General features: G+C 44.2%; 1 long non-coding RNA gene across 1 annotated transcript in view; it reads left to right on the plus strand.

Moving 5' to 3' along the window:
• Positions 1–8,276, plus strand: part of LOC121870670 — a 46,099-nt gene extending 37,823 nt beyond the window's left edge. The window contains exon 4 of the long non-coding RNA XR_006089746.1: positions 7,817–8,276. This is a non-coding gene — a long non-coding RNA (uncharacterized LOC121870670). The remainder of the gene's footprint in view (positions 1–7,816) is intronic.
• Positions 8,277–10,303: the final 2,027 nt, after the last annotated feature.

The raw sequence follows: 10,303 nt of genomic DNA on the forward strand, positions 1-10,303 counted from the left end.
ACGTTAGGCAGTGACTGTCAACCACGTGAGGCAGTGACTCAACCATGTGAGGCAGTGACTGTCAACCACGTTAGGCAGTGACTGTCAACCACGTGAGGCAGTGACTCAACCATGTGAGGCAGTGACTGTCAACCACGTTAGGCAGTGACTGTCAACCACGTGAGGCAGTGACTGTCAACCATGTGAGGCAGTGACTGTCAACCATGTGAGGCAGTGACTGTCAACCACGTGAGGCAGTGACTGTCAACCATGTGAGGCAGTAAGTACAGGTATATCTATTTAAGTGATATAAACTACTTGAGGTACTGTTCAAGGGAGAGTCGCCACTGTACTAGTCTGGATATTTGTTCTTCATATAATAATAATAAGGATGATGGTGATGATGATAATAATAGTAATGGTAATAATGATGATGGTAATAATAATAATAATAGTAATAATAATGATAAAAATAATAATGATGGTAAAAATAATAATGATGGTAATATTAATGATGAAGGCAATAATGATAATAATGAAAATGATGATGGTAATAATAATGGTACTAATGATGATAATGATGATGGTAATAATAATAATAATGATGGTAATAATAATAAAAATAATAATGATGGTAATAATAATAATAATGATGATGATGATGGTAATAATAATAATAAAGGTAATAATAATAATAATAATAATAATAATAATAATAATAATAATAATGATGACTGTAATAGTAATAATAATAATGATGGTAATAATAATAATAATAATGATGATGATGATGGTAATAATAATAATAAAGGTAATAATAATAATAATAATAATAATAATAATGACTGTAATAGTAATAATAATAATAATGATGATGATGATGGTAATAATAATGATGATGACGGTAATAATAATAGTAATAATGATGATGGTAATAATAATAATAATAATAATGATGATGACTGTAATAGTAATAATAATAATAATAATAATAATGATGATGATGGTAATAATAATGATGATGACGGTAATAATAATAATACTACTAATAATAATGATGGTAATAATAATAATAATAATGATGATGACTGTAATAGTAATAATAATAATAATAATAATAATGATGATGATGATGATGGTAATAATGATGATGACGGTAATAATAATAATAATAAATGATGATGGTAATGGTGATAGTATGCAGTAAGAGTACAGAGGGTGAAGGGTACAGTACGCGTGTTGGTGGTGTCCCCCTTATCACCGAGGAACAACTTATTATGAGGTGTACCAGAACTAGTGTAGGTGGTGGTGTATCATCTGAGAGAGAGAGAGAGAGAGAGAGAGAGAGAGAGAGAGAGAGAGAGAGAGAGAGAGAGAGAGAGAGAGAGAGAGAGAGAGCCTACGTCACACAGTACATAAGGGTCTGTTCACATGACTGACTTACCGACAACAAAGCTCCACTGTATAATATAACTGGTGGCTACTGGTACTGTATATATCATTTAATATAACCGGTAAGTACATCAGCTGGTGCGGGGGGTACTATCTGGTGACGATCTGGGAAGTGGCGGCAGTAGTGTGTGTGTGTGTGTTGACTACAGAACCAGAGGGTAAACTGGTTGGAACCTGACTGACTTACCAGGACTTGTACTCACTATCTGCCCCCCTGCGTTTATGGGACAGATAATGAGAATAAATGTGTGTGTGTGTGTGTGTGTGTGTGTGTGTGTGTGTGTGTGTGTGTGTGTGTGTGTGTGTGCTATAGGAAGAGTTAAGAGTGTAAGGCACTGGGTTATGTATACATCTTTAACTAACTACCTGCACTGTGTATGGTCATAATTGAGACACAAACTAACGTGAGTATTATCAACCCTTTTCATGGTGGCTACAGGACCCAGACATGTATAGATAAGACAAATATATAATTCAATATCTTCAGTTTTTCTTAATTGATACAAAGGAAAATTTATAAAAGTTTTTGTAGTTGTATTTGTGGGAAAAATGTCTTGATTGTTCCTGTTGTAATTTACTCGACCTACTTTGAGTATCGATGCCGTAGGTCCTCCCGTCATCGATGCCGTAGGTCCTCCCGTCTTGTGGAGAAAATAATTATTTAACCAATTGTATTCACGCAAGGAGTGAGAATAATATGAGTTACCGTTCCAAGTGTTGGTATTCTCGCTGTTACGTCTTTTGTCTCTACTTGGAGAGCCTTGTGAAGTACTGCACCTGCCTGAAGTACAGATGCGGGAGCAGGTGGTCATTCACGTTGATTCCATACTTAATTAAAAGCAACTGAGAGTGGGTTTTTTATTAGTTTAATGTGAGGAGCAGCGAGTGTAACTTTTCATAGAATACTTGACGAGCCATTGGCAGTGGTGGTCAGGGCATCTACTTACATGCTTTGGTGAGACTAGATTATTAGTATTATTTTTAGTCCTCTTGAGGCTGGTGAACTACTGCACAGGAAAGTACACCAAGAACCTGTTGTAAAGGCCTTGTTGTAAACGTCTAAACTGTGAGGAGCTCCTGAACCTACAGTCCTTGGACACAGATAACATTATACTTCACTGTGCTGTATAAACCTGAGAACAAATAATTATTAATCTACACATTATAATAATCCCTAGTGGAACAGGTGATGTGGACCTTTACACAGTGGTACAGGAAGATAATGTGGTGTACTGTAGTCTGTGGGCTCCCAAGACTTGTGACTGTACAGTATTGCCGACAAGACGGACCATAGTCTGTGGTCAAGGTGGGAGACAGACAAAAGGAACCTGTGGTGATACAGCCACTACTGGACCACGGTGTGACCTGCCGGGTAACTTATGCACAACACTTGAGGTTTAGATAAGAATGGAGGAAACTGCAGCGGTTCATACTGGACTGTCCCGTTTACACCCAACCCCTATCGCTCATATATCCATCCAACCTATGTTTGAAGCTATCCAGCGTATTAGAGTTAATGATAATGTTTGGTAACTTGTTCCACTCATCCACTACTTTATTTCCAAACCAATGTTTACCTATCTCGCGCCTAAATCTAAATTTGTCTAATTTAAAACCATTGTTACGAGTTCGCTTCTGGTTGGATAGTTTGAGTACCTTTGTTATATCCCCTTTGTTTAGCCCCGACTTCCATTTATACACCTCGATCATATCGCCCCTCGCTCTACGGCTCTCGAGGGAGTGCCACATAAGATGCTTTAACCTGTCTCTGTACTCAAGGTTCCTAGTGCCAGGGATTAGTCTTGTCATTCTCCTCTGAGTTCTTTCTAGGGATTCTATATCTATTCTGTAGTACGGTGACCAGAACTGCGTAATCCAAGTGAGGTCTCACAAGTGCAATATATAGTTTTAGGATGACCTCGCTGGTCTTGTAACTAACACTCCTTTGTATGAACCCAAGTACTTTGTTAACCTTGTTTCGGCAAATACACATAGTTCACTAGGTTTAGGATAACTACTTATCATTACTCCTAAATCCCAGTGGTTGGTAGTGCATTCACCTCCACCTGAGCTCATGTTGGCCCTTGTCATAAAACATCCTCTCGACTCTCTCCCTCCGTTTGGTCGAGCTCTCAACACTCATAAGAGTCGACACTGACTTTTGCTGATGCTAAACTTAGATCAAGCGAGACATTATTGTCAATTTATATTCGGGTACAGCATATTATTTTATATTGGTAATTTATTAGATTACCAGACATGTATAACTCATATTTATACACACACACACACTCTTATACCGTATATGATTAGTGATGTTGGAGGTAGTGTGTGAGAGGTCAGTCCCAGAATATTGAGGGTCAGACTAGAAAAGTTGGCTTTATGGGACACAAGTCATTGCCCTGGGAGTCACTTATTGATGGAGATGGGGTGAACGAAGTGACTCAAGACATTAATTAAGTATTTCCCCGACGTGATATTTTGGTTAGGTTAGGTTAGGCTGAGTTAGGTTAGATTAGGCTAAATTAAGTTAAAGCTAGGTTAAGTTAGCTTAGTTTTGGCCAAGTTAGGTTAGGAAAGGTAAGTTATTCATAAAAAGTCTTAGCTGACAACGCACTCACAAACGCCTTTCTGAAATATCATGAACTGTTAACACTACCCCAAACAATGTACACAGACGACACATGGTGACTCATTCTACCCATAATTCTCAATACGGGATCCAACACTGAACTAATACCTGATATAAGGATCAGGTGTCAGTGCCTGGTATGAGAAGACGTATAAGTGAACGTTTGTAGTCAGGATGCCAGCCACTGTGTCTGACTACCAGGGTTATGGTAGCAGTTAATGGCGTTTCAGAATAGGTAATGTTGTTCACCTTTTAGATGATGATTATTATTATTATTATTATTATTATTATTATTATTATTATTATTATTATTATTATTATTATTGCTATTATTATTATTATTATTATTATTATTATTATTATTATTATTATTATTATTATTATTGCTATTATTATTATTATTATTATTATTGCTATTATTATTATTATTATTATTATTATTATTATTATTATTATTGCTATTATTATTATTATTATTATTATTATTATTATTATTGCTATTATTATTATTATTATTATTATTATTATTATTATTGCTATTATTATTATTATTATTATTATTATTATTATTATTATTATTATGGCTATTATTATTATTATTATTATTATTATTATTATTATTATTATTATTATTAGTGTGCCGTAACTACACGACTAAAACCACGATGTCAGGATCTAAATGACATCTTACGTGACATAACTATTATGCCATCGTCAACACCACCTACTCTGATGTCACACCCTTCACGACGTCACTTCCTCTGACATCAATACGAGCTAGACACCTCCATAAAGTCATTCTCCCTTACCGTCATGAGGTCACTCCCTGCATGACACCGCATCTTCATATGACATCCCTCCCCGCATGACACCACAACGTAAATACCTCCATGACATCACTTCCTACCTAACCTACGTGACGCCGCAACTTCACCCTACCGTACCTGCCATCCCTGACATCACTCCCCAGCATGACGTCACATCTGCGATAACTCTGACGTCACAACTCTCTCTCTCTCTACACTTGCTGGTACTATATGACGCCGCCGAGACTTTTATACCCTATGAGGTCACCGCATGACACCCAGAGCTTCACTATGTGGTGTTTGGGCAGTAGTGGTCAGGCATGTGGTCCTACTTCCTGCTTAAATGATTTCGATCAATACCTTCCCCCACACCTCCCTCCCCACACCTTCCCCCCACACCCCCCACACCTTCTCCCCACACCTTCCCCCACACCTTCCCCCCACACCTTCCACCCTCACCTCTTACCTCACCTCACCCTCCCCTCTCCTTCCTCACCCTCCTCACCTCTCTCCTCACCTCACCTCTCCCTCACCTCCTCACCTCACCACCTTCTCCCTCACCTCCTCCTCACCATCCTCTGGTGGATGATGATGATGGAGGATTGTAGGAGGCAGTCTGGGACACCTGGCCGAGTCAGTCCTGTAGATCCTTATGCTGTAGTCTATCACGTGTGTATTATGTATTTGGTAGTGTTTTGTATCCAGTAAAGACATTATAGACCAGTGACGGATGTAAGTTCTGGAAAGAGGTGGGGGACTCTGTCTCGTCTTCGCGTCCTGTATTGTATTTGTTTACTTATTATAAACGGTTTTACACTTAGTATTTTTACGATTTTCCCCCTTGAAAAAAATCTAGTTAACCTGTCCGCCAAACTCCGCCCACACGGTCACGGATTTGCCCGAACCTGACAGCCAATCAACTCATCCGAACTGTGGCGATTGGTTAAGGAAGCCGAGAGAGAGAGTTGATTGGGTTAATGAATCACTTGGGGAGAGGAGGCATTGGTGGCTTCATAAGTTCATCTCACTAGGGAAGGGGAGGGAGAGGTGGGGAGGTGTCTCAATTTGTACAGTATGAATGTTTGCATTGAAATTTAAGTTGTTAGAGCATACTGTATACCTCGTGTAGTGTGTGGCGGCGGCCTTGGGTGAACCAGTAAGCGTCCGCCCAGTCTTCGCGATGATTCTGACAAAGAACCTGTTATCAGACACGTTGGAAGCGTAGTGACGTAGTTGTAACCGTATCAGTGACTTGGTGTAAATAAACATTGGGTAACTGTGTAAACATGGTTGTGGTGAAGACTGTGTTAGACGGGGCACAGGAGACCGTAGAAAGGTACAGTCAGTCCCCTTCACTAGTGCGTTTACAGGGGCTCGTCATATAAACATTCCACAAATCATTACATTGAGATATTTGTTTTAATATTGTTTTACTCATTCCATGGTGTGTTTACTATTGCTAGTTTCTTCTGTCGAATATAAATAAACATAATAACTGCCACACTGCACTAAACCTGACTAGCCCCTGTAAACGCACTAGTGAAGGGGAACTGTGCGTTATAGTTAGTTGAGTATAATAACCGGCCAAAGATACGAGGGTTATAAAGTCAATTACCAGAGAAGACACGAAGAGTCAGGTCATGTGGTGGTGGCTTCCTATGTGACACACTAGGGAAGGGGATGACCTGTGTGGGATGGTGAGCGACCCATCGAGGTGTTTTGAACCCCCGCTTAACTGTGGGGGGGGAGAGGAATACCCCGAATTTACGTCAAGATGATTTCTGTTGGTGGGCGGTGGTGTGGGCGGCAGAATAAGGTCAGTGACAGGGTGTGAAGGGTATGATGTGGGCGGTGATGCGTCTTCGCGCGGTATAGTTGTGTTTTGATGGTGGGATCTTACCGAAGCCTTGGGTTAGTAAATATGTGGGCGGTGTTGTGCGTCCAAGGATGTAGTGGGTGGGTGGGGGAGGTGTACACTTAAGAGGTGGGAGTATTGATGTGTGGGCCGTGTGTAATGTGGTGGTCTGACTCGATAATAATTGGCTGCTGTGTTAGTGAGGGAGGAGAGGGGGGGGGGTACAGGTGAGGTTTCTTGGTGTCCAGAGACCAGATTGACACGCCTCCACAGGTGAAACGAAGGTGCTTGTTAACTCTCTCTCTCTCTCTCTCTCGTTTAAAACTCTGCTGTTGTCACTCACTTGGTCGTAAACATGTTATTGATGATGTAGTTCTTTTAAGTATCTAGCAGTGAGCGTCACGAGTCGAGGAGGAGATTCTTACAAAGCCCCTCCTCAGCCTCCCTCCCTCACTCAGCCTCCCCCTCCTCACTCCCCCCTCTCAAGCATTTCCTGGGATTTGAATGAATGAACCCCCCAAGCCCTTCCTCACTTGAGAGGGGGAGAGTTATTCTATTACCTTTCTCTCACAGTCGAGTTGGTTAAGTGAGAGACGCCCGATTCTGAAGGTGTGGATTAAAACGCGTGTCAAATGCCATTACGGTTGGTTGGTGTGGGCGTGGTGTTGACGGTCATACACCAGAAGTTTTGTATAACCTTTTCAATGAGTGGCGTTTGTGGTAGCCGGAGACTGACTAGGGAGGAGGAGAGTGTTTGATAGGTGATGATGATGTAATGATATTTAACCTTCATCACACGTAGTTATTATATTAAGTTGTACAACCTAACCTAATCTAACCTAACTTCACCCACATAGTTACAGTGACACACACACACACACACACACACACAGAAGAAGCTTGTTGGAGGTGTTTATTAATTTTACAGCACAAATATTTATGCTTCAGTGTCTCCCATGATGAGGTAAGTATCTGTGTTTAGTAGTAGGAAGTGTGGGTTGGGGTCTGTGTGTTACTCATAGGCCAATAGGTAGAGCCACACCTGTTAATTATGTGTAATCAGATATAATTATATTTTCCCCCCTTTTTCAGGTAAGTGTTGAGTGTGTTGTGCTGCCTAAGGTTCTACTCTGAGGTGATGGGTAGGTATGTGTGTCTGTGTGTGTGTTCCTCGCGCCTCTACACAGCACAGCACAGCACATGACGGGAGGTGCTGTGACAGTTAGGTAGGTATGTATGTCTAGTGCTGTAATAATTGGTGTTCCTCGCCTCACAGCACAGCACCATCATTGACGTTAGTATATGTCCCATTAAACACAGTACTAATGGTGTTGGGTTAAGTGCGTATTGTATGGCTGTGTTGACATTATTATAATATGAATAATAACGTTACCCTATAATTGTTGTTGTTGTTGGTCATGTGGCGTGACGGCGTCGGAGTTGTTGTTGGTCATGTGGTGTGACGGCGTCGGAGTTGTTGTTAGTCATGTGGTGTGACGGCGTCGGAGTTGTTGTTGGTCATGTGGTGTGACGGCGTCGGAGTTGTTGTTTGGTCATGTGGTGTGACGGCGTCGGAGTTGTTGTTGGCTTTATTTTAAGAAATCCTTGAAATTTGGATGACTACCCCTCAATATTTGAGTGTAGAGCCACAGCTTCTTCCTGTGCCCGGTGTTGGGGGGGAGGTGTCTGGGGGGAGGGGAGGTGGTGTCTGGGGTGGGAGGGGAGGTGGTGTCTGGGGTGGTGGGGAGGTGGTGTCTGGGGTGGAGGGGAAATAATTTAGGCAGTGTGAGTAGCCTCCTTGCCTGCTGGGTTATTACTGTCCCGCGTGACCCTGGCAACACTTAGATGAGGGAATGCTGTTCTTGGTTGTCCTTTATTGTGATACCTCTCCCCCCATCACTCAATCCTCCCTCCTCCCCTCCTCACCTCCTCCTCTCCCTCCCCCACTCACCTCCTCCCTCCCTGAGTACCACTTCTGTTTTGTTTACTATTGCAGTATTTTCAGACAAAGGAGTGATGGGAGGAGGGAGAGGGAGGAGGAGAGGGAGGTAGAGTGTGTGGAGGGAGGGCAGTGGGAGGGAGAGGGGGGTGTGGGTGAGGAGAGGAGTGTGGGGAGAGGGAGAGGGAGTAGAGTGTGGTAGAGAGAGGGAGTAGAGGGGGGGAAGGAGATAAAAGGGGACAGAGAGGAGAGAGGGGGTGAGGGGGAGGTGAGGGGGTGAGGAGGGAGGTGTGGGAGTGAGGGGGAGTGAGGGAGGGAGGGGTGAGGGAGGGTGAGAGGGAGTGAGGGAGAGGGAGAGGGTGGTGAGAGGGTGGGAGGAGAGATGGGGAGATGAGATTCCACACACTACACACACACACACACACACACACACACCTCTTCCTGGTGTAGTGAGCGGCCGGAGAGTAGTAGTAACCGCCTCCCTGACCACTTGACTCATTAAATCACAAGTAAAGCCCAGGAATGGCTGCATCCTGGAGCACAGACACTGAGAGAACCTCTATCCTCCTCCTAACCCCCTCTATCCCTCCTAACCCCCTATCCCTCTCCCCCCCCATCCTCCTCCCTCCTAACCCCTATCCCCCTCCCCTCCCTCTAATCCCCCCCCTCTTAATCCCTATCCCCAACTCCCCTAGCCTAACCCCCTATCCCCCTCTACCCCCCATCCTCCTAACCCCCTCTATCCCTCCCTCCAACCCCCCTATCCCTTCCTCCCAACCCCCCTCTATCCTCCCCCTCCCTATCCCTCCTAACCCCTCCCTCCCTAACCCCCCTCCCTCTCCCTCCCCCACCTCTAACCCCTCCCCCTATCCCTCTCCATCCTCCCCTCTCACCTCCCTCCCCCTACCCCCCTCCCTCTCCCTCCCTCTCTAACCCCTCCTCCCCCCCTCCCTCTTCTCCTCCCTCCCCTCTTCTCCTCCACTAACCCCTCCTCCTCCACCCCCCTCTTTTCTCCACTCCCCCTCTCTTCCCTCCACTCCTCTTCCTCCACTCCCTTCTCCTCCCCTCTTTCCTCCTCCCTCCTCCCCTCTCTCCACTCTCTCCTCCACTCTCTCCTCCACTCCCCTCTTCTCCTTCCTCTCCTCCACTCTCTTCTCCCTCCCCACTCCTCCACTCTCCTCTTCACTCCCCTCTCCTTCCCCTCTTCTCTTCCTCCACTCCTCTTTCTCCACTCCCCCTTCTCTCCACTCCCCTCCTCTCTCCACTCCTCACTCTCTCACTCCCTCTTCCTCCACCCCTCTTCTTCCACTCTTCATCCCTCCCCTCTTTCACTCCTCTTCCTCCACTCCTCTTCTCCTCCACTCCCTCCTCTTCACCCCTCTTCACCCCCTCTTCACCCCCTCTTCACCTTCCCCCCCCTCTTCTCCACCTCTTCACCCCCTCTTCACCCCCCCCCTTCTTCACCCTCTTCACCCACCCCTCTTCACCCCCGACCGGCCAAGTTTGTAGGAATCCGTGGCTGGTTCTGAGAAGGTGGCCTCCAAGACAACCACCACGGTTGTGTTGTGTTGCCACCAACACTCGCTCATCACCAACACCACCAACACCACTCACCCACCAACACCACTCACCCACCAACA

The sequence above is a fragment of the Homarus americanus genome, unplaced genomic scaffold, assembly GCF_018991925.1.
Source record: "Homarus americanus isolate GMGI-L3 unplaced genomic scaffold, GMGI_Hamer_2.0 scaffold56333, whole genome shotgun sequence".
NCBI classification, from domain to species: Eukaryota; Metazoa; Arthropoda; class Malacostraca; order Decapoda; family Nephropidae; genus Homarus; species Homarus americanus.